Here is a 25,902-nt window from a genome sequence, read left to right as displayed (position 1 = left end):
ACAGTGAAGAAGTCTTTCCTCATATTTAGGTGGAACTGCCTGTGGTAAAGTTTGTGCCCCTTGTCCTGTCACTGGGAGCCACTGAGAAGATTCTGACCATTCTACATTGCTTTTAAAGTGATTGAACAAACAATTTTTGTAATTTTTAAACAAAATATCTCAAACAATGTACTTTCTAATACCAAAATCACAACCCACACATTTTTAAACTGGTAACAGTTTGTATGCAGGAATTTAGACAGACCCATGTGTAAGATATCTTATTTCTGTGTCAGAAGAATCTGCTTAGGCAAAAGATGTTTTATTAGCAGGGTTTAGGAAATTCAGATGCTTCATTAATCCCCATCTATTTTTTTTGTGTGTGAAGCTGACTCTTGCTTGTGTTTTTATTAGGCATGTTCATTTCACTACATTTCAAGAAAGGGAAAGCCTCTTCTTTCCCATTCAAATTACAACTCTGGATAATCCTAGTGGAAAAATGTTACTCTTAGAGATTTGTCAGGTACATTTTTTTATTATTAGTTTTCAAGTTCTTATTTGAATTCATGCACTATTTATTGTAATGCTAAAAGAATTATAAAAAACAATACATGTCTGTTTTGGACAGTCAGTATAATTTATAGTGCATAGCTTCTGTGAGTTCTCATGTAATGATGTAGATGTATCTACACCTACATCATTATCATGTAGATGACTTCATACCATTTAATAAAAACTTTGTTTAGCCCTTTTTTAAAAACCATAATATGAATTTCAATAGCTCAACTGATTTCAGTGGTGTTCTTTTTCTTGAGGTAAAACAGTGACATTTTTGTACAAGCAAAGGAGGCTGCACTTTGTCATTAGTTTTCTATTCAGCATTTTAGAAAATTACATATCAGGCTCTGCTGGAAATCTATACTTTTTTGTCACATTTGTAATGTCTGATAAGAAAATATGTTGCATTAAGAAAATTGCTTTATACACCTCGGGACAGGTTGATCTTCATTAAGGTAGATTTCTTGTAGATGTCATCCATGGAAGAAGGCATACTCAACCATATTTGTATGAAGTGGAAGGAAATATGTGCCATGACTCTTCCAATCTCTTAGATAACTCTTTAAGACACCTCTGTACTCTGATTCTCCACATTGATTTTAAAGGACACTGATATGACTACTTCACACTTATATGTGTAACTTTTAAGTGTCTTAAAGTTAAGTGAGATAATTCTCTTGCAAGTTGTACATTATAACTTTAAAGTAATAAAAGTTTTGTAACACATCTGAGAAATTCATGTTCATTAAATTAATTTTTGTTTTACTGAATCATAAAATGTCAATATTATGTATTAATTTTCCCTCATAGAAAAATTATTTATCAATTTATTCTGAAAATGAATTATACCAGGAGATAAAATACAACCATTTTGTTGATATAAACCTCAAAAAAAAAAAAAATCCCTTCTTTTTCCTACTTTTTTGGTAAGGACTTTTCAAAACCTTCAAAATTTAATTTAGGTTTGTTGTAGGTACAGTAAACATAGGCTGATTATTTAAAACATTGGCACTCATCTTTCTTCACCAATGAGTTTGAACATACTGTCTTTTCTGGGACTTCTAAAGGATTTGAAATAGAAGATGATTCCATAAATTGAGAAAAGTATGTCCATTAGGAAAGACTATCTATGAAATTCAGAAACCCTGAATAATTTTATCTTTTATGAAATTCTTTTGTAACTCTTCCCCCCCCCCCCCCCCCCGCCCTTCTTGCATGATAAAGTAGGATCCAGTGCTGAATCTCTTCAAATCAACTAGAGGCAAATTATAACTAATGGCATGATAAAGAAGTAATCTCTCTTCCAAGTACCTATCTTTAGATACTTTAGGCTTAGCCTCAGAATAAGAGAATTAATTTGTTTGGCATGTGAAATGGACATTTAATAGCTAGATGTTGTTGCTTTTATTATTTCACCTTGGAGATGAAAAATCTGTTGGGATTTCAGGTACATACACAGTTTAAAAGAATGTACTAATGATTTAGGGAACAAAGCCTTAGCCATTACTCAGAGACAATTCATGATACCAGAGGATGAAGAATTCAATCACATTACTGACACTTGTATCCTCTTCTAATAGTTTCCCTTTATTTTAAGTAGGAATTTTGATCCATGAGGAACAACAAGCAATTTCTTTGTTCTTGTTATGAATATAAATTAATGGGGGAGAAGGGGAGGGAAAGTGCCTCTAATGACAGATAAGTTTTAGTATTGCATTCTCTGCTTTGACAGAGTTGACCAAAATTTCTTTACCAGAATTCATCCCTGGAATATTATAGGTTTTGTATATACTTCTAGTAAACATAATTAAAAAATAATTAAATATTTCTGGCTGTGCTGTTCATCAAAAAGAAGCAGAGATAAAACGTGTTTTCTGCAATTAGTAATTTAAGTTAGTCCTTTCATAATTTGGTTCTTACACCTTCGGCAGAAGCCAAGTTTAATCTAGAAGTAATTTTCCTGCACAGTATTTTGCACTGAGAGGAAAAAGATGAAACCAAGATCTTCTTTCATGAAAATGAGAAGCCTAGGGAGAGATATGGTCTTACATCATACAAGGAAGATGAGTATGGATGTCATAGATTTAAACACAAGCCTGTTTCACATTTTAAAATCTTAGAAAAACAGAATTCCTATGTACAATACAGATCAAAGACAAAGCAGAACATTAATTTAATAGAATTTGGAAATTCCTGTAAAAATGGGAATGCAATCCAGAAGAAAAGTCTTGCTGATTATGCTGTCTCATTGGGTTGAACTTTTACCTACAAATTGAATGCTATGTAATTGTACTAAGTCCTTCCTTAAAAAGTGAATGCTTTTATATGTGACAAGTTGACCCAAAGATTCCTAGGCTAGGTTTCAGTATTTTTCTTAGCCTACTTGACCAAACAAGAGAAACTGAAACCCCACACTGTATTATTAGAATAAATCTAATTGCTTAAGTCAGAAGTTCCAAACCAAGGGTTAGAAGCTGTGCTTGAATCAGGGTATTCACTGGTAAGTTCTTTTTGTTTTTTAATTGAAATTTGGGTTTTACTCCAGGGATAAAAGGGCCAGTACTAACTAAAGGCAACATCTGTCCATTATAGCCAGTGGTTCTCATTCCAGTACCAGCCTGATCCTTGAATATTTGTCATATAATTTGCTGTTTTTTCCAAAAATATGTGTCTACTTCTATTGTCTTCCTAACGGCAATTATTTTATATGCCACCTCAACCTTTACACCTCATCCGTAATAAAGCAAGGAGGAACCTGATAAAATATGTCCATAAGAGTCTATAACACAAAGTTATGTTAACCAGAGAGAAAGAAACACTGTGCTAATGAATTTTAAGGAGGAAAGCCCTTCTACACATAGAAAGTTTGGTATCTGAGATGGTTGTAATTTTTTAGACAAACATATGAATATATAAGCATTTGCACTTTTATTTGCTTTCTGTATCACATACTTTTTTTAAAGATTTTCTGATTCTTTGATTGTATTTGCTCATTATTATTTTCACTGTATGATAATAGTAGTGCAAGGAGCGAAGATACTAAATATTTTCATATATTTCTCAGTGTCATTTGACAGCGGTCATGGGAGAACAACCATGAACTAACTACGTCCTCCCAAATCCTTCTGTCTCCTCACTCTTCTGCTGCCTGGGTAGGCTGAATCTGTCTGGAACTTAGAACTTACTAAGTTTCTTATGGCTTTGCCCATGTTGTTGCCTGTGGTATCTGGCTCACTCTTTTGCTATGGGACACTCGCGAAATATAATGTATCTCTGAGTAGAATTTAGTAATGTGGCATTTAAAATTACCAAATCCTATGCTAGATTCCCAGTGTTAGACTGAGAACAGTGAGAATAAAACAAGAAAATTCCAAATAAGATAGTGTTTTCCCCATTGAGCTCTATAAAGGAACTAGTTTTCAAGTCTCTGGGCCATTTACAATTAATTTGTCTGCAGCTGCCCAGAAAAAGAATTTCCCTTGTGAGGAAGAATCCTTTGCTTCTGTGTTCTGGATCGGTGAATTTTATCACTTTTGGTATTCAGAGGGAATCTTGTCTGGGGGGACTCCAGTATTTTATCTTCATTTTCTCAGACCCTTTGGGTTCCATAGTGGGTAAAACCTGAAGTGAATCTATAAATTGGAAGTTGAGGTAAATCTCAAGACATTACATCCATCCAAAGATTTAACTAGACTTTTGTGATTACTGTAATTACTTACCTTCATTTCAAACACTACTACCTGCAGAAATGCTCACCAATGTAAACAAGTTCGGATGGTCCAAACTTAGGCCCTTCCACTGCTTATTGTCATTTTATCTGAACACGTTGAATCAGTCTGGATGTTCAGTGTACTGAAATTAAACTATGTTGGAGAAATAGCTTACCTAGCCATAATAATTAAAATCATACTGCAAACCAGGGAAAAGAGTATCTGTGTACAGAAGTTCCAGATAAATGATTATTTGACTGTCCAGCCCTGATAAATAGACATCTTGAATCTTTAAAACTGAAAAAAAATCTTCTATGACTTAAGTACATTTTGCCTTGAGGAACTTCAGGCAGTTTGAACCTGAAATGCAGTCCAGGGATGAATATTTAATTTCACTTTCCTTATAAGTGAAGTTGAATCACTTCTACAAGTCTGTGGGTGACAGTTTCAAATTTCAGCTCAAGCAGGCAATCATCAAAGAATCATTACAGCAGAACAAAAAGTTGGCAACTCAGTAATGATATTTTAATATTACAGAGCAGTAGTAAAGAGATCTGCAGTCCCTTGTGAAAGCTTCTGTTGACTTACTAATCAATATCATCATAACAAGTAGCATATGTAAAATTATACCAAGAGCAGTGCTTGAGGATAACAGAGAAATACATTCCTCACATTTTCTTGGGTTTGCAGTTTATGACTTTTTCTCTATAAATGATTCAAAGCAGTACTATTTCAACCTACAACCCAGATAAGATCACTGAGGGCTCGTGATCCACTCTTGGGACTTTCACACTTGTGGTCAGAACTAATCACATTTATTTCAATGCCAAATTAGTTATCTTTGGGCTATCTCCTTACCTCTTCTAGGACTAGGGTCAGATCAGAACTTAGTTGACCGGTTTTTGCAATTAGTATAGTGGAACCTGCTAGACATGCACTGGTCATCACTGCTATCTTCACAGGCTAAACCTTCATTAAGCATGTCTGCATCCATGGTTGAGAAAAAGATTTGGTGCAAAGGAAAGGAATCTGTTACTCTGGAAAAAAACCAAACAAACAAAACCAACCAAACAAACAAAAGCAAACAAACCAAAACCCAAAAACAAACAAACAAAAAGGAGAAATGAAGAAAAATTATATGGAGTTGAAACAGAGCAAGAATAGAATCATAGACTCATGAAGTCACAGAACCATAGAATACTTTGGTTGGGAAGGGACTTTAAAGATCAGCTAGTCCAACCCCCTGCAGTGACCAGGGACATCTTCAGGGATCAGGTGCTCAAAGCCCCATTCAACTTATCTTCTTTTAGTTTAAAACCATTATCCCTTGTCCTATTACAACAGTCCATAGGAAAAAAGTCTGTCCCCATCTTTCTTTCTTATAACTCCTGTTCAGGTACTGAAAGGCTGCAACGAGATCTCCCCAGAGCCTTTTCTCCAGGCTGAACTAGCCCAGCTCTCTTAGTCTTTCTTCGTAGGAGATGTGCTCCAGCACTCTGATCACCGTCTAGACCTGGTCTAACAGGTCCATATCTTTCTCATACTGAAGACCCCAGACCTGGAAGCAGAACTCCAGGTGGGGTCTCCCCAGAGCAGAGCAGCGGGACAGAATCACCTCCCTTGGCCTGCTGACCACAGTTTTTTTGATGTAATACATTCTGTAAGCACACATTACCAGCTTATGCCCTGCTTTTCATCCACCAACTCCCTCAAATCTTTCTCTGCAGAGCTGCTCTCAACCCATTCACTGCCCAGCCTGTATTTGTGCTTGGGATTGCCCATATCCACATAGTGCACCTTGCATTTGGCCTCACTTAACCTTGTGAAGTTCCCATAGGCCCACTTCTTAAGGTCATCCAGATCCCTCTGGATGGCATCCCATACCTCGGGTATTTTAATTGCACCATACAGCTTGGTGTCATCTGCAAACTTGCTGAGGGTGCAATCAATCCTGCTGTCTATGTCATTGATGAAGACATTAAACTGTACTTACGCCAGTACAGGCCCCTGAGGGACACCACTCTTCACTGTAAGTTTAAAACTGTGCATGGTTTTACAATGTTTCATTGTGATATAACACAAAAAAGAGACATAACTGAGTCCTAATGGTGCAATATCTTAGCATAAATCTGATACTGACAAGTTGTTATGGCAAAATAATTATATGATCTCTGAGTTATTCAGCTGCAATGTTGCACTGTGTCTTGAACAATCACAAAAGTGCATAAATAAATTGTTATTTAGTAAAATAACAATGAGATTTGAGTTGTTAAAAGTCATATTCCTATATAAAACAATGAAAACTCAATAAATTATATTTTTAAAAATTAGAAATGCATCTTTGAATAGTTTCAGATTCTTGCTTATTGCCTGCTTTGTTCCATTTGGTTTCATAAATGGTATGTTGTCTGTATACAGATATTTATATTTTCGTGTTTGTGTGTTGGGAGGTAAGTTTGTGTGCCATTTTCTTTAATATTTTTTCAGGGGATAGTTTGCCCACTTTTTCTGTAAGATTTCTAATAAGATGAATGAAGAGTAGTAAAATATGCTATTTTTTTTCAAATGGATTCTATTAGATTGATTTCTGTAACTTAATGAGATCAGTGGAATTTCTATATATATTGCAAACCTAAGTATTAAGTGCTTTGCTGGATAAGTCCTAATCACTCAGCAGAATCTCTGTGGTCATAGACCCAGAGCTTTGATTGAAATCAGCAGTTGGGACTGAGTGAAAGAAAAAAAAACAAAAACAAACACCCAACCAAAAAAATCAAGCCTCTCCCCTCACCTCCCAATTATTGTCTTTGTGATTTTAAAACAATTTTAAAATTATTTTTGATTTTGACATAAATCTGTAAAATACTTATTTTGAAAAGACTTCTAATGTGTGGAGTAAAAGAATGTTTGCTGGCTCACCCAGTGATCAGGTGGCTTCCTAATTAAGATACCAAATGTAAATGACTGTCAATACAATAGATCTGTGTGCTTCACAATAAGGGAAAATTTATGTAACCCAAAAGGGAAATGGAGCAGAAATTAAATGCTGGTGTTAATTTTAATACATTTTAACAAACTTAGGAGACAGCAGTCTTCAGTCTAAACCATCCTTTGCAGATTTCAAAAGAAGCTTTAACATAGCATTAGTTTTAACTCTAGCATAAAGGTGAATACATAAGTAAATCTAGGCAGGTTTTTAAATATTTTCATTGATGTTATTTATAATTCCTTTTTATATTTCTTAAATTCCTTTTTATATTTCTTGTCAAATCCCATTGGTCAATTTTGTACTTCAAAAAGTCAATTTTCCTCGTAGTAAATGTATTAAGATCATGTCTGTGTTACCTCTTTAAAGGGTGTCTAAATAAAGAAAAAAAATGGAATATTGTTTTTGCCAAAAGGATGAAGGAAGGCAAAGGCTTCTGGATGTGACAATAATTAATCAGTCACCAAAGGGTGAATAGTATTTGCACTGAAGTGATTATATTAAAATATTGGTAATATATTCTTGAAACGTACTTTATGACATTGATAAAATATAATTTTAGAATTAATAATAAAGAAGATAATTATTTACATTTTTGATCTTCAGGATGTTTCTACACATGTTCTTCTACTGAGATATAACCAAAAAGAGCTTCAAACAATATTCTTTACCTTCAAAAACCTTTTGTTCTTGGAAATTTTTATTAATATTGACATTTACTGGGACTATGCTGTCGTGACTGGAAATCCATGATCAAGTGTCCTTTGCCTTCAGGTGAAAAAGTATATGCTATTAGGCTCTTTATAATTTATGTCTTTTTTCTTTCTTTCTTGGTTTGTCTTACTATTCTTTTTTATTTATTTTTATTTTCTAGTCAGATATCTGTTATTTTTCCACACAATGTGTTTTCAACGGCATAGAAATCTATTGCAATCTCCCTCTTTTTTTGGATTGCTGGAAAATGACTGTTTGAGCTTCTGTCATGAAGTATTTGGGAATCAAATCCAGATTGTATGTCAGATAAAACCTCTACTATTTTGGAGGCCGTGAGTTTGTAGGTGACCGGTGAACTACTGCATATGAGGTTTTTTTACCTTAATGTTTGTGATTTTCTGTCTTCTAAGATTTTAGCCTTTACTGATAGAATGCAGTTTTGCCCCAATGAATTTTATACATGTATGTTGAGTTAGAAACTGCAATATCCGAGCATATTTAAAAAAAAAATTATTAGTTCAAATATCATGCAGGTATTGATCATGATCTCATCCCTTTAAAACTATTAGTGTAATTCTTATTAATTTCATTTGAAGCATACTGACCACAATTCTTGTTTTGATTCATATTTTTGCACAAGACAGGACAGACCAGTATGAAACAGGCAAACCCTTTTCATAAAAAATACAAAAAAAGCAGAAATAATGTAAGTATTGCCAGAAAACAGTATTTTATCCCTAACTAGTCTCTTTAATGCAGTTTTATTTTCCCACCCAAGAGTAGTAAATAGGATAGCTACATATTAGATGTTTGCATTATATCAGCATATATAAATGTGTCTCTATCTCAGCTGTAATTTATTGGTTTGTGCTTCCACAAAATCCCTGAGTACACCCATCATTACCTTGAATATTTTCTCTAATCTGGTACATACTGCTATCTAGTAATACTTTGAAAAAAGACCTTGATGTAAAAATAATATTACCTCTGTTCCTCATGTTGCAGAAGTCTATAGCATATCACTGTCAGTACTCAGGATATGTCTTAAAACATGCTAAATTCTATTTTTATTTTTATTTAAGCAAGTAATATACATTTCCTCACTAAAACTGGAAGCAAGAAAAATCAGTACCACCTTACATTAAATAATGTTCTTAAGTTTGCATAAAAATTGTAGGAAACAAATAATGATTTAAAAGCTTAGGTAATGTTTCTGGATAATTTTGTGTGGCTTTCTGAAGAAGAGTCTCAGTCCATGTTTTGGAATTTTAGCTGTAGTCAGATATCAGTAACAATATAGAGCACATGCAAAATAAATATTCAGTAGATTTACATTTTTCATATACACTGTCACATTTCTTGTCAGAATGAGAAAGCTGTGTATCTGCTCCGCAAAGCTGTGGATTATGTCTGTAAAACAGCTATAAACAAATTCAAAACAGCTTCAACCCCATTTTTGCTTGATTTAAAGGCAGTTCTGAAGTTTTAAGTAACTAGTCTGGTCCTGTGGTTGCCTTGAGATTTTGCGTTTCTCTCAGTGCCCAGACTGAGTAAAAGCCTCATAACAAGCATTACAGTGTCTGTAGCAACTAGGTTTGACTTTATGGCTGACCAGTTATATTGGGAAAAGCAAGGAAAATGAAAAACTGTTGTGCACTATGGGAGACGAACAGCTAGTTTACATAATATCTTGACCTCCCAATCTGATCTTGTGTTTCCAGCCTTTTCAGAGCAATTTATGTTTTCAAGGCATTTGCATAGCTGTCCTCCTGCAGAGCCACTAGCCTTGGTTTCTGATCTGGATGTGTTCTGCTACTTTGAGCACTAAACATTTTAAAATTTATGAATTCTGACAAGCAACTGGTGACATTATGATAGAAAGTATATTTTTAAAGCTATTAAGTACTTACTGTGTGTATATATTCTATATTTCACTTATCATTTGACAGCAGAGTAATTGCAAAATGAACATTTAGATTGGATTGAGGAGACCATAAGCTGGAACAGCTGTGGGTGGGAAGAAAGGCAGCCTTGGTTGTACATGCTTTGCAGTATGTCAAAGTAAATAAATAAAGTTTTTCATACTGGCAGAATGCACAAGGTAGAAATGGTACCTTCTTGTTAAATCTTCACTCGCTATATGAAAGGTTAATTCCTGAGTCTTGGGCTAGTTAGATCACCTTTTAGAGTGTCAGTTTGAATATGTGCCATTCACTGACTATTGAGTAGCCTGCATCATAGCTCTATCCTACATCTCTTAATTCAGTTTCTGAAATTGGTATTAGTTAGATGGCTTACTTAAGCACAAGCTTAAGTATTTTGCTGGATCAGCAGGACACATATTTATGGATTATATTTTATTATATTGTATAATAGAATTTTCACAGATATTTATGAAAAATATTTGCTGCGTGTGAACAATATTTGCTTCATTTACTAGCTGTTCTGAATACATGTGTGTTATATGACCAGTTTTATTTTTGGAAAACTTGGTCAGGAATATTGTTGGGAGTGTACAAAAAAAAAATAATTTTCGAGCAGTCCTTTATGTTTCCCAGAAAAGAAGACTCAGAAACCTCTATGAACAGTTAATCCCAAGCTTGTTTTCAGCTTGAATATTAGGGTTTGCGTAAAATATTTCTAAATTCAAATGTTTTGGAATTACTGTAACCCAAATATAGGTGTATATCTTAAGGATTTCTTACCTAAATGTAAATTTTATTGTTTTGCCAGTTTTAGTGTCAAATATAAACTCAAAAATATTGTTTATTTTAATTTTGGATCTGACTAGTTAAGCTCCTTCTAATAATGTGGGCTATTTGCCTCATTAATGTAATTTCATTGTTATTCTGTATTATCTTGAGTACCAGGCTGTTTTCCAGCAACAATTGCTATACAAGTCATACTAATTCATACAGTTTCACTGGCCTAATATTCCACTGAGATACTACTTTAATTAAAACATGACCTTATTTTTCACAACTAAATGTGAAGTATAACCTTTTATCCTCAAGGAGTGTCATCAAAGGTTGCATCTTAGTTCTGCATCAGATCAATGACTGTCATGCAGGGTGAAGCTCTTATCGTCTGTGAATGGCACCCGATGGTAATTTATAACAGCACCTGCCAACTCATCGATCTTCAGAGACACACTGCAGTCATTCTCAACCTGCTTTAGGTACTTTCATTTAGCACTGCCTAACCATCACTCCCTGATGATAGTCAGGAGGCAATTCATAAAATCAGAGTGAATTACAATGTTTATATGTGTCTTGTATGAAAGGCAGTAAGCAAGCCTCTGGAGACTGCAATAAGTTTGTATATGCTGTACCATCAATTTATTTTGTTATTGTACCTAGAGGGGAAAGACTTTTGTTTTAAAAGGTGAGCAGTTCTACTTCAGAGTTAGGAGACTGTGAAGCAAAGCTGAATAGTTGGACCTATCACAAAGGAAGAGTGAATGGAACACCCTGCAATAAAAATAGCTAGCCTCAGGTCAGCATAAAAATTCATTGCCATGGCAATTGAGTATACTGTAAGAAAAATAACTAACAAAATAACCAAGCAAAGTATGTACTGGCCTATATGGATGGTAAGTAAGCATTTTTTTCCTTAGTAAAAGAGACTTTTGCAAAGTTAAATCTGTCAACTGGAAAACCCTACATTGTCTATAAAAGATATTAATATATGCATCATTGTACATGATCCATTCAACAGTTAGTTCTGTAACTATTGAACTTTCCTCATGGAAAGTACCCTTATGCCCTGACCTGCATGCAGCTCTTTGAGCTACTGTTCTTCCTTCAACCTTGGCATTTGATGGGTTTGTTGGGGTAGAAGGGATAAGGGTGATGGAAGAAGGGCTACAGCCTGTAGAAATCCTTCTGAATGATAGTCATGTCCTCCAACATCTTGATTGCTCCCCCCAGTTTGGTGTCATTCACAAACTTGATGAGAATGCATAATACACTTGTTTGGACTTAATCTTGTTTACCTGTAACAGATATAATTATTTCAAAAAATCATAGAATCAGGGAATGGTTTGGCTTCAAGGGGACCTTATAAATCATCTGTTTTAAATCCCCCCTGCCATAGGTGGGGACATCTTCCACTAGAACAGGTTGCTCAGAGCTCCATCCTGGCCTTGAACACTTGCAAGGATGGGGCATCCACAACTTCCCTAGGAAACCGTTCCAATGCCTCACTACCCTTGCAGTGAAGAATTTCTTCCGAACATCTAATCTAAACCTACCCTCTTTCAGTTTAAAGCTTGTCCTCTCACTACACACCCTTGAGAAAAGTAATTCTCCATCTATCTTGTAGACCCCCTTTAGACACTGGGATGCTGCTCAAAAGGTCTCAAAAAAGCGACATATAGAGTGGGATGTGTAAGTTAGTGGTTTTAGAATTCTTTGGTTGAGGTAACTGCATCAAGCATAAAACAATTAGGATACAATATAAATGTTATTACTTTTTTCTCAATATTATTTAGAAAACAACAATCATGAGACTTCCAACATATACCTTTCAAGTTGAAGTCATACACTGTAATGCAGTTTTTCTACTTATGCAGCAGAAATCAGCCATCCTTTTCCTACACTAAGTTGTTGGTTTATTATAAACACTAACTAGTGCCTTATCTAAGCTATTTGTTTGATTGTTTGTTAGAACATAAATCTATGAACAGGCAAAATATTTTTCTTCTGAGTTACCAGAGAACTCGGGGTGGATAATACCCATTTTTTTTATATAAAGTAACTTTGGGGGTTTGTGTTTGGGTGTTTTTTTTTCACTAGATCCTGTCTAAATACAGTATATCAGTGATTATAGCATTCTACTCATGGAAATTTTCCCACCAGGTCTTAGTAATACAGGCTAGATCATAAAAGAGCAATTCCAATTCCAATTTCTCTTTTTTATTACCTAGCTTCTAGCATTCATATATAGTCAACTAAAGTATTTCTGTTCAAGCTTCTTGGTGCCTTGATTAATTTTTTTCTTGACATCTTGATTTTGTGCTAAATGAGTGTTCATTTGTTTCTCCTTTACACCCTCCTTGGTAGTTGGTAGTTTAATGTCTGTAACTGAGTCAGCTGATTTCCCGCAAGTTCATAGATTCATTCAGATGGATAAACAGCAGTTGTGCTAAAATGGACCATCACCAGTAAATTCTTGTGCAGTGACTGGAGATACATAAATGATCTTGTATTTATGCTGTGGATAATATTTATTTTAGTAATGTAAGTCAGGCATCTGGTCTAAGCTCCATAGACTTTCTCTATAGTCAGTGTAGAAACGTTCTCTAAATTTAAACATACTCTTAAAATTAAATGAGTGATCATCCAGAATCAATCTGCTCATGGAAGAAACAGTCTAGATAAAGTCATCTTAACTGGAATACCATCTCTCATGTTCAGGGATAGAACTCATTTGATGATTAGCTGAGTCATCTGGAAATGGTTATTTCTTTTCATTCACTAAACATTCCAGCACATTGCTGATATTCCTAATTGAAGACGATTGAATTCTGTCTAATGGAAAAAAAAAATCCATCCTATTATCTGTCTGTTAATGCAGGATACTCTTTTTATCCTCAGTAATGAGTCCTTGAAATAAATATTCTTTCTTTTTTTCCAACTCATTAAAGTCTTTATGTTTGTGAGTAGCCATAGTTATCCTGCAAGACTAGCCAAGCAACTATTTTCTCCACTTTTCAATGAAATAGGATTAATTTCCTATAAAAAAAGGACCTTCTCTGCATGTGGAATTTTCCTTGGACGTCTAAGCATGTGTTCTTGTCATGTTCACTCTCGTCTCTCTCCTGTCATCTAGAATATTTCCATATCTTTTAACCCGTAGGGATACATTGGCACCTTCTTCCTCTGGTTTCCACTCTTTGTTCTGTATCAAGTGAGTATAATTCTGAAATCAGATTATAAAATTATCAAATTTCTTCATTTATGCTTTTCTTTTTTATTAGAAGATATATACTAACCCTAATCTCTGCAAACCAAACATCTTTATTTTGCAACATAGTCACCACTTTGCACAAAGAAAAGTCCTTTTGACTTTAGAAAAGAACTAAAAGGGAGCACCAAAGCTTCTTGTAGGGCATCTCCTGTTTCATTGCTGACCAGTGCAGTATGAAGCAAATGACCATACTTAGAAAATGTCATCTTCTTATGTTAGATATTTTGTTTACCTGTTTTTAATAGAAATTGTTCTACATCTCAGATTTCTTTTGTGTCATTTCTGTAACCACTTACCAGCTTCAAAGCTTAAATAAGAGTGCAAACCCATACTATTGTGCACCATGTTTATTCTGATTTTACATTTACATCACAAAACTTTTTTTCTGCTCTCTACTGCTTTGTAACATTTGTTTTAGGATCTAGAGGGCAAGGAGAGGGGGACATATATTGTGATTAAATTAAAACTTGTGATGTGATTAACAAAGTGGTTATTACTGTCCTAGTAAGGAAAAATACCTGGGAATCCATTTCAGTGGCTGTACTGGCTGACTTCATTGTGTCTATTGTAAAAATGTTTCAGGAAAAAAATTAGTTTTTAAATGCCCTGAAACAAGACATTTAAAATAGATTCTCTTGTTCTATACCAGTTAGTCAGCTGACAGCATATTGAGAAGAAACCACATTGAGTCAGTACTCGCTACACGCCTTTGTAACACTTTTGGTTCAATTAAATGGTAAGAGTCTCCCAGAATAAAGAATTTATGAAGAAGCAAAACTTAATAACCTGTTTTGCAAGCATTGAAATCCAATCTTTAGGTTCCTTCAATACCTCAGTTTCTCCATCTGTAAACCAAAAATAATTATCCATTTAAAACTTACTGAATTATATTGATAAGAGAATGCTATAGAAGAACCAAGCATTATTAACATTCCTATTACTGTTATAGACTTTAATCTGCATAGTGACTCATATATAAAAGCAATTACTTTACATAGGGTCCTGTGACTGAAAGTACAATATGGTATTAAAGGCAAACGTACAATTATAGATTGCCAGCACATCAGAAAAACAACAAAGCAAAACAAAACAAACAAACAAACAAAAACAAACCCCAAAAAACCCCAAACAAGCAACAACAACAAAATAATTATCCACCAAACCCTAGAAAAGTCCTTTCTTTGTACATAATATATGACTCAATGTCTTCTTTTCTCCTGATAGCTCAGTGCTAGGGCTTTACCAGTCTACAGGGGAAATCAAGATCTACATTTAAATAAAGAAATTAATAACTAAAGCTAGATTTTATTTTGTAAGTATGGCAAGTGTTGTAAGATACTTAGTATAAGAGAACATGTAAAATGAATACTGAATGACATTTGAAATATTCTGAAGAGCTCATCTTATGTCATTTATCACATCTTGTAGAGTAAATTATGGATTATATTGTAGGTAGTCTATTAAATACATTATTCAGGAATTATTGGTGGGATTCTTTTAAAGCAATTCAAGTTTAACTTCAGTGTGTATTACTAAGAGTTCTCATACACTAAGAGGCAGCATATGTTCATTAAGGCTTGTCACCATTACATAAGAGAGAAACAGGAAAAAAAAAAGGCCCCCCTCAAAAACCAAACCAAACCAAGAAAACAAGAACTAAAGAAAATAAACACACAGTAAAAAAACTGAATTGGTGGAAGCAAACAGCTGTGTAATTTAGTTTTGGAATAAATATTTAATGTGAAATGAGAGTAACAGTGTTCTGAAGATTATGTAAAGGTTTGGTTAAGGAGACTTTTGGGTGTTATGCAAACAAAAATCTGGTTCCATACCTTCTAGTTTGAGGGACAAGAAGCAGTGATACAGGGCTACAGGGTGCTGAGCAGTGGTCAGATGCCTGAACCATATTAACAAGTCGATCATTCACTTGTTTAGTGGGAAATCCTCCAGAACTGTGACATCTTTCTGGATGTTAATAGAATGCACTAAGTTTTAATGTGATGCACTGGGAGAATGAAAAACTGCCCACTGTAGGAGATCGGATTTGAGATCACCTCAGGAACCTGAAGGTGTACAATTCCATGAGATTTGATCAGATGCATCTGAGGGTCATGAGACAACAGGCAGGTGAAGTGGCCAAGCCACTATCCATTGTATTTGAGAAGTTGTGGTAGTCTGGTGAAGTTCCCGTGGACTGGAAAAGGGGAAGCATAACCCACATCTTTAATCTCTTTACCTAATAGAGAACATTGTGCTACACTTGGGCCTTGTCACAAGTTAACAAAGTAAAGAACCAAAGACCTCTTTGCTTTTCACTAAATCTTGTGTCATACTTCATTGCTAACAGTTTTGAAATTCCTATGCCTTTTTACCCTTCTGGAACTATAAGTTGTGGCGTTTTTTTTAAATAATGCTTTGAAATCATCATTTTTTAAGATGGCCATGCAAGATGCATTTCTGCTTTCAGACTGCATAACTCTCCTGCCCAGTAAAAAGTATCACTAGGGATTTAATTCTCAACATGACACAATCAACATATTTCCTCCTAATTTTGCTTACAAATAGTATTTTCATCTGTGTGGACTGGGAAACCAAGAACTGGGAATGATCCAAAATCAAATTGTTTATATTCTGTCAACTTACTATGTATTTTGATTTTTCATTGTTTAAACTGTATAAATCTTTTCAAAGCTTTGCTGTTTAAGATTGATTTCTCAAGGCAGTGTCCAGCAGTGCAATTATACTGAGATGATCATGCTTCATGCTGTTTTTAATCTGCTTTAGGAAATACCAAAAAATTAATGAAATAGCTGACTCAACTGCTCACTAAATTCTCCTGGCTCTAGCTGGACTGGCTTGGAGTCAGCAAGAGTCCTTTTTTAATGGGTTGAGCTGCCTTACTGGTATTTTCACCACCAACTAGTCATTGCTGCTCATCAGGTGAAGGACTAAGCAGATGGTGGTCTTTGCCTGTGACTTTCTTCTTCCAGCTGCAGAGGTAGATGGAGAAGTGAGTGGCTCCCTTCCTGCTCAGTACCACTCCTATTTGTTTCAGCTGTGAGAGTGGACGGAGAGGAATAAAATGGTGCAAATGTACCTGTGTTTCAGCTTCAAATCCCATGTGCCACACCAGAAATATTTGGAAAATATTATAAATATAAAAGATAATATTTTAATATTGAAAGCAGGGATTTATATAGCAAAATAGGAAATAGATTATGTGAAAAAAATATTTTTAAATGAGTAATAAAACTTCTCAGGATCTCCAGCCATCAGGATCTTGATTAATTGGCAGGTTTTTTCCATAGAGTTAGAAATGGTGATATCCATAAACTAAAACAGATACTAATACAATTTAGTAGATAGTAAATCTGGTTTCAGCTAAGTTTATCTTATCTACCATTCATGTTTTTCAATGAAATACTGCTCCAACATGTACTAGTTGCAGCCATGATGAATTCCTAGGCTTGTTTGATATGTCACTACGTGCAGAAATAGGCTTTGTCTTTGGCCTGCCCTTGTTCTGGTAGACTTGGCTGTATTGGAAGGTAACTGCAGTCAGCAATTATTTGGGTTTTTTTAATTCTATATTATGTTACCTCTATTAAAATTGTGACAAAAATGAATTGAAGAATACTGTCACTTCAGTGGTTAAAATAATAGCTGAAAGTATACTAATACTTGCTCATTCACACATGAGGGGGAGGAACTGCTGAATGTACTTGAAACTTTGTGGGTTTTAAGTTAGGATCCTTTTCTTCTCTAGTGAACCTGTAAATAAAAGAGTATCATGCCCCAGCAATCTCTGATGTGTAATATTCATTAATAAAATGACACTAGAAAAAAGATCTTTGTCATATTTTCATTTTATCTTATTATACTCTCAATAGCTGTTTCTGCAGCACTTCTGCTGTGAGACAACATAATGTGCTTTTGTCAAAGTACAATGTTTCTTTGTTCTGAAAACAGGTATATTGCTGTCCACATTAAAATAAATTAAATTGTCAACTACAACTATATATCTAATTATTTAATTTGCTGGCTTTTTCTAAGAGGATGTAGTGAATTGAAATTGTATATAAATCTAAGTGAAATGCTGCTTTCCAGGTTTTCAGTATTTGATATATCCTGATGTATGTCCAGGTAAAGACAGTATTTTCTTGGCTTTATTGTTCTCTCTTTGTTACAGCAAAGACTCTTGAGGTCAGACCCTTTGCCTGCATAAATCAAAAGAATTCATCTTGCTCTAAGGCACCAGCTTAATTTCACTGAGAGTTTTTCCAGTAAATACTAATGGTTGAAATATATTTCTAAAACTATTTGAAGAATATTTGACTATTTTCTCAACAGAGTAAAAGTAGCCTAACTTTTTCCATTAAAAGACCAAATATTTATTTTCTTTTTTTCTCTCTTCTTATTATGTAGCTAAAAGTGTTCAACGACTAATAATAAAACTAAAAAGAAAAGGAGCAGATTGGAGGAAAGGAATCAGAAAAACAGAAAAATTGGAGGGAAATATTTAATGGAGGAAAATATTCTGAAACACAAATACTGAATGGCTTGGAACCAAATAAGAAGTAAAGATGTACCATTTCTGTAGTGATAAGCTACACTGGGGCAGGAGTTCATCGGATGGGATCTGACCCACTGTGGTCTGCTGTCAAGCCCGATGTTTTGTTTACTAGTATACAGCTGGGACTGTAAGAATTGATTTTTCAAGAAAGAGGGTGGGGTTTTTTGTTAGAAAAATCAAAATCAGCAAAACATTCAGAAACATGCCAGTTCCAGTGAAGATTGTCCAGAGAAATATTCCCCACGTCTAACAGTGATTTTCAGAAAAGGGAGAGGAAGGACCTACTCTGCAATATTTGGTAACTGGCATTCACTGGCATGTAGGGAACAGTTCATGCCCCTGCTTTGTTTCATTAGCGTAAGGAACTAGAATATAGTACTTCTGAGGGATGCACAGCTCCAGTCCCTGCTGGCCTCTCTCCCATTGTTTCTCATTCTGGAATGGACATAGCTCTCTTTTGACTCTTGAGAAACTTTGTTTCTTCAATTATGGTATAAGAAAGTTTATAAAAACTTACAGAGTAAATCTTGATGGGAAAATGATTTCCCCGACAGCATTTTTTGTGGTCAAGTCTTGTTTACTGCCATGACTAACAGTATATCTCTATCTCAGATCAGAGTTCGTTCCCAGTAAGTGACTGATAAGCCTCATATTCTTTAGAGAAGTTTAGAGTTTTGGATATAATATGAAAAATATTTATTTCTCTCTGTTGTTACTTTGGGCAATTTTGTGATGTTCTGCTAAATGCAAACTGCTCTTCATTTCCTTCTTTTGGTGGTTTGTTTTTGAATGTTCATTCACATGTTTATTTATAAAGACATTGCTATATATGATGGCAATTACAATCTTAGTAAGAATAGTAATCCAGCAAAGCAAAGCCAATAATCATTGAAGAAATATATAGGAAAGGCTAAATTAATACCAGAAAAGTGTAGTCACACTACAGTGAAAAAATACCCACTTTGGATACTGTGTTTATGATGAAATCTCTAAAGCATTAATAACTACATGTTCACAACAAGAAAATTTGATAGTTGAAGGAAAGGAAGTACTAAATACCTATTATTACAACAATGCATATTAGTAATGAACATAATAAAATATGTGAATTAGTAATACAAAGCAAAATGATGTATGAGAGGAACTCAATGCTAATAGTGTTGCAGGGGAGGAGGTGGAAGCTCTGTTGTTTGAGTTATTTAAAATGGAAGAAAATGCAGCATTTTAAAGAAATAAACTGGTTTTTTATGCCAGACTGAATGCTACACTGTTCTTGCAAAATCAGACAGAAATGGATACCAAATTTGGCAGATGAGGATGACAGTGTGAGTCTGGTGCTGAGTGCATAGTATCACATAAGTAAACTGATCTTTTGAGAATATCATCAATAAATCCCAAAGGAACTGTCATCCAGAAGATATCTTCTATTTTACTTAATCAGTGCTAATGACCAGACAGAGAAGAAAGACAAACTTTTCCAGTGACTGTACCCATTTCAATTCTGAAATGCCCTTAAGGTGATTCTTTTGCTCCAATGACTTTACAGAAAAAGCAGAGCAACTTAGATGCATTTCTTTAAAATTATCTAAGTTCTTCATGTATTCAGTGTAATTTGGAATTTGGAAGTGATTGGGGGCCCTTAAAAATCTTCATTGCTTGACATGGGGGGAAAGAGGCAGTACCTGTGGAAGCAGGTGAACTATGCTTCTGTTGCTATGTGGGAATAACACAAGAAAGAAAATAGTGCATCAGATTTGTGGGTTTACATTTTCTCTCCTTTCATGTGATAATATATTTGATATTATTTCCTAGGGAAAAGTCATATAGAATATTAATTTTTCACAGGTTCTCAGGGAGTATAATGAATAGCATTAGATGGGGCTTGCATACTCAAATATATGCTTACTTTATAATATAGTCAACTTGTATTAAATTACTAGTTTTCAAAACAATTTTGTTTCAACTTGAACTGACATTTTCAGAGTCAAGGCAATTTAAATTTAGCAACTTGACTGCACTTCTTAATTCAAGTGCACGTTTGAAAAGATTGAAAAAGGTGTTACAATAGTTTAGCTCAACAATTTGAGAGCCAAGAGTAATGGAGAGTTGAAGTCATTCCTCTCTCAGCACAGGCTGCTAAAATAATCTGAGGATTAAATCTAGTATTTTGAAGGTACACCAAAAAAAATTGAATTGATACTTTTGCTACCCATCCAGGTCTTCAGTGAGACAACTGGACTTCCAGGCTCTTCTAGTAAAACATAAACTCTTAATACCTCTGCAGGAAAACTGGGGGCAGTTTTGGGGTTTTTGGTTGTTTGGTTTTGGTGTGGTTTTTTTCTTTTGTTTATTTGGTGTTTTTTTCGGTTGTTGTTTTTGTTGTTGTTTTTTGGTTTGGTTTCATTTGATCTGGTTTGGTTTGGGGTTTTTTTGTGGTTTGTTTGTTTGTTTGTTTGTTTGTTTTTTCAATTTAATCAAGAGAAAGAGTGAAAAGCAGAATTAAAAATTCCAAACCTTTCTCTTACCCCTATACTTTTCCGGACTGCCCTGATCCCATCCAGATGGAAATTTTGTGAAGGAAGTTGAGAAGAGATACATTTGAAATTGCTGTAACTCTGCATTGTAGCATCATTAGATGTCTGCAGATTTCTAGATGCAAACAAATCATCTGGAAATGGGTTGGATAGAATACTAGACTTGGGGAAAATCTATCTGATTCATTTTGCAGGCTGTACTTCTTGCACTCTCTGATCTGTTCGGCTGTGTTCTCAGTCACTGAATCACAGAATCATTAGGGTTGGAAAAGTCCTCCAAGATCAATCATCACTTTGTCAACTAAACCAGAACACTAAGTACCATGTCCAGTCGTTCCATCCAGGGACGGTGACCACACCACCTCCGTGGGAAGTCCATTCCAATGCTCAGCAACCCTTTCAGTGAAGAAATTCTTCCTGGTGATCAACCTAAATCTCCCCTGATGCAGCTTGAGGCTGTATCCTCTCATCCTGTCACTAGTTACCTTGGAGAAGAAGCTGACCCCCACCTGGCTACAACCTCCTTTCTGCTAATTGAAGAGAGTGATAAGGTCCTCTCTGTGCCTCCTTTTCTCCAGACTAAACATCCCCAGCTCCCTCAGCCACTTGTCATAGGACTTATTCACTAGACCATTCACCAGGTTTGTTGCCCTTCTCTGAACACGCTTCAGCACCTCAATGTCTTTCTTGAAGTGAAGGGCCCAGAACCGGACACAATACTCAAGGTTTGGCCTCACCAGTGGCACGTACATAAGGACAATCACTTCACTGGTCTGTGGTACACAGGAAATATCTTGTCTTTAATACTTCAAACTCATCAAATATTGATCAAATAACGTGGGACATAAGAGAAAGAACATAATTTGATGTTGTAGATTCTTGTTACAGAATGTCATTGCCTATGGATCTGCCAAGGAAGGGGACTATAGCTTTAAGATTGATGATAGTCTATTCACTTTCACATGTTGTAAAACCTACTTATGTTAATTATTTTCTTTTTTAATTAAAATTTTAAATATTTTTCCAATTTTAAAAAATGAAATGCTGGGGTTTTTTTCAAAGTTTCTGCTTGATGATTTTAAAAGTTTGTTTCAACACAAATAAGGGTGAGGTATACTGATAAATAAAGTGACTTCATAGTGAATTATTCATTGATATACATGAAGTAAGACGCCCCTACTACTTTTCAGAATTCTGGCTCTTGCATCAAGATCAAAGTAAACATAATTGGACTGATGCTAACAATGCTATAAAATATAGAAAATTGAGAGATGAAGAACCCTTTCCCTTCAGGTTGTAGCAGAACAAATCTTGAAAAACAAGTGTTTCACAGCTACCTAAAAATCAAATAGAGGAAGCTCTGTGGAATCTTTTGACAGTCTGTTTATCAGAAATTCACCGTGTCTGGGAGAAATTCAGAAAATCTGTTTACATTCCTGCTTACTTTAATACATTAGACATTTTCAATATATAAACCTCTGTGTGGTGGCAAGAAGCTGTGCAGTTTAATAATGGCTCACTTTCTTTTACTCTACAGTTACATATTTTCTATCCATCACAAAAAAAAAAAAAAAAGAAAAAAGTAAAAGGGAATTAATTTGGAGTTATTCTCATCTGAAATATTTGGTTTTGTGGACTTCTAACCTTCTACTTTAGAATCTCAGAAATATTAATGAATTTACTTGTCAAATCTTCATGAGGCAATGTTAGTGATTTTTCAGAAGATATCCCCTATGGCATGGAAAGATTTCAGTTTATATTTTTCTTTGGTGTAAACTGCAAGAAAGCCTGTGAAATCTGCCCAAGGAAACATGGAAACTTATCAGAAACATGGACTTGTGTTTCTACTCCCTCAGTAAGGAGAAATCTGTCTCAGGCTGTTTCAAAGTTGAGATGCAATACAACATTGAATCCCATTTCATGGGTTAGGCTACACTCTCCAGTCAAGTCCTAATGTTTTTCTTAGGATGAATTCTGAGCTATTTGCTCCTAGTTCTCGATAAGTAGACCTCTGTTTCTAGGCAGAAGAAACTGTGGTATTCTCCTACATGTTCCCTAAGATGAAAGATTGGGAAACCAGGTGTATACCAGTGTTGAAGAGCACATGTCATGTAGAATATAACATCTATGTATCCTTCTGACTTCTGTAATTAATTATTTTTTCCTGTTCTTCATAAATGTAAACCGAAAAGCATATAATTGTCAAACTTGCTCTATGTAGGAAAAGACTGAAGTGCTTCATGGTATCTTTAACTTTGATATTGTCACTGATTTATGGTTAAATGCATTTATGTGCCATCTGGAGACAAAAATCTCTCTACAAGTCTATCAGAAGAGAGAAGTTCCTTTGAAAAATAAGTTAGGGTTAGAGCAAATTTAATAAGTCAGAGACTAAGGTCTTTCAAGTCTCTGTATACTTAATCATTCCTGAGATGCACATTAGAGGACAGAATTTTACCCCTAGCAACAAATCTGAATAAATATAGAGGATGTGATAGAGTTCAGCTACTTTCTTGTCCAGTTATGGCTGGGCTTGTTTAAAATAAAAACAGGGAGAATAAAAATCTATTTCTAAATATTTAGGTGTTGTGTAAGGACTTCTAATTCTAAAAAAAAATTAAAGTGTCCTCTTTTATGGGAAGGACTTCGAATTTAAACTATTACGGTGGTCTTAGTCAACATGTTGCTGGGTCTCAGAACTTTTGTCATTATTTGAGATTTTCTGTGTCTTTCTTCAGTGACTTACTTCTACTGCAATACAGGAACTGTCAGTGTTTCCTTGGTATTTAAAAAAGACAGAAATCCTATTTTGTTTGTACAGTAAAAAAAGCAGCAAAAACTTGCAAACAGAAAAATGTCTTTCAGTTAAAAATTCATTTGTTCACTAAACCCTGTTACTTTTAAAATATTTACAGTACTTACTTCCCTAAAATACTTTCCCTTATGATTCAATCATATGTCTCCTCCTGCTCTGTGTTTTAGATCTTTCTTGGTCCTAACAAGGTGGTATGAACATATTTTTTGCCTCTTGCTTTACTCCTATCCATCTCCAACAGGAGCCCTAGTATATTGATGGTGTAAATTGATGCCTGGCTTTATCCATCTGTTTTAAGACAGCCACCCGAAGCACAGAAATTAGTTTAGGTGCTCTTAAAAGCACTGAAATTAGGGTCACAATTCCTAGGTTTTTCTCTGTGTAGAAATAGGCATTTCCAAATGATGGTTCATTCATCTGTGAGTCTGTGTCTCTTCACAGAGGTCTATAGGAACCTGCTGTGTTCTCAGTAATTACCTGAAGTTAAGCTGGCTAAACTGAGCCTTCGTTCTTATGCAAAGTGACCATGGATGGGCAGATTTGGAGATTTACTTTGAAAAGGGAAATAGCAATGCAAGTTTCTCTGCACTGCCTAGCCAGCGTGCAGCAGTCCCGGGGCCACGGCTGTGCATGAGGCCCTGGCTATGCATGGCTAAGCACTGAACGCTTGCTTATTCCGTGCTTGACACTGCTGCTCAGACTGCCAAGAAATGTCACAGTTCTTCTGGAGTTTTATAAGAAGGACAGGCTTAGCCACAAGGAAATTAACTCAGAGAACTCCATTTTAAAAGGAAGCATCAAGGAATTAACTTCAGTCCAATGAAGTTGGCCAATTAAAAGGCCATAATTGTTTAATTTGGATGCATGGGTTCAATTAGTTTAGTGTTACTCTGTGTTTTGGAAAATGCTAAGAAAAATCTTGTGAAAATGGGTTGGTAAAAAAGGATTTTGGGAAGATCTGATCAGACTGTGGCTTGGGAACCAGCACTGAGATTTTAAGTCTGGGAAAGGGAAGGGGAAAGGGAAGGTTTGGGAAGGGAAGGGAAGGTTTGGGAAGGAAAGGGAAGTTTTGGGAAGGGAAGGGAAGGTTTGGGAAGGGAAGGGAAGGTTTGGGAAGGGAAGGATTGGGAAGGGAAGGTTTCGGAAGGTTTGGGAAGGGAAGGATTGGGAAGGTTTGGGAAGGTTTGGGAAGGTTTGGGAAGGTTTGGGAAGGGAAGGTTTGGGAAGGTTTGGAAAGGTTTGGGAAGGGAAGGGAAGGGAAGGTTTGGGAAGGTTTGGGAAGGTTTGGGAAGGTTTGGGAAGGGAAGGTTTGGGAAGGGAAGGTTTGGGAAGGTTTGGGAAGGGAAGGGAAGGGAAGGTTTGGGAAGGGAAGGTTTGGGAAGGGAAGGGAAGGGAAGGGAAGGGAAGGGAAGGGAAGGGAAGGGAAGGGACGGAAAAGTCCTTACTTTGGCTCTATTCATAATGACACTTGTGGGAGGGAGTTCCTTGAACTGACTTGATATTTAGGAAGAGTACCCAAGGCTAGTCTATCCTTTTAAGAAAAAAATATTGAATATTATTTTTGTTCAAAAATTTCAACAAGGAAATTTTTAGTTCAATTATGGACAAAAGACTGGTTTTAGTTAAAACCCTCACTGTTTGAAAAACTAGAATTAAAATATCATGCCTTATTTCTAATTCTGATTTGTCTTTATTGTTGGTTCTAACTTCAAGGAGTCCCTCTGCCCAAGAGCAAAGAACAAATAATGTGTTTTGATAATGAAGACTGAAAAAGAAAAAAGGAAAAAAAAAATCCTTCAGAATGGAATGGAAAAAGAAAGAGAGTGCCTGGAGCACAGTCAACAGAAATATAGAATGTCAATAAATTTGTCCTTTTTATTAGATTCAAAAATATAGATATCAAGGTGTTTGTTTGCATCTCTTTAATGAACCAGGGCTGGAACATAACCCTTCTTCCAGTTCCATGGAATTTAGATATTAGCAAAATGAGCCCTGGAGAATTGCTGTGTTAACCTTGTAGCCAGTCTTCCATATCTCTGTATACAGTTAGATTTTATTTTAAA

The 25,902-nt window shown here is 35.2% G+C and overlaps 1 protein-coding gene and 1 long non-coding RNA gene across 5 annotated transcripts in view; both read left to right on the top strand.

The window, feature by feature from the left end:
* Positions 1–25,902, top strand: part of PCDH9 (protocadherin 9) — a 675,825-nt gene that overhangs the window by 532,041 nt on the left and 117,882 nt on the right. The gene's annotated exons all lie outside the window — the stretch shown is intronic.
* LOC113950596 lies at positions 5,512–18,199 on the top strand. Its single transcript, XR_003528791.1, has 3 exons — positions 5,512–5,522; positions 8,588–8,653; positions 18,107–18,199. It is a non-coding gene; the product is annotated as an uncharacterized LOC113950596 (long non-coding RNA).

The sequence above is a fragment of the Corapipo altera genome, unplaced genomic scaffold (genome assembly GCF_003945725.1).
Source record: "Corapipo altera isolate COAL_440 unplaced genomic scaffold, ASM394572v1 0, whole genome shotgun sequence".
Lineage (NCBI taxonomy): Eukaryota > Metazoa > Chordata > Aves > Passeriformes > Pipridae > Corapipo > Corapipo altera.
Note: the sequence above shows the minus strand (reverse complement) of the source record. Positions and strands in the feature narration are given on the sequence as shown.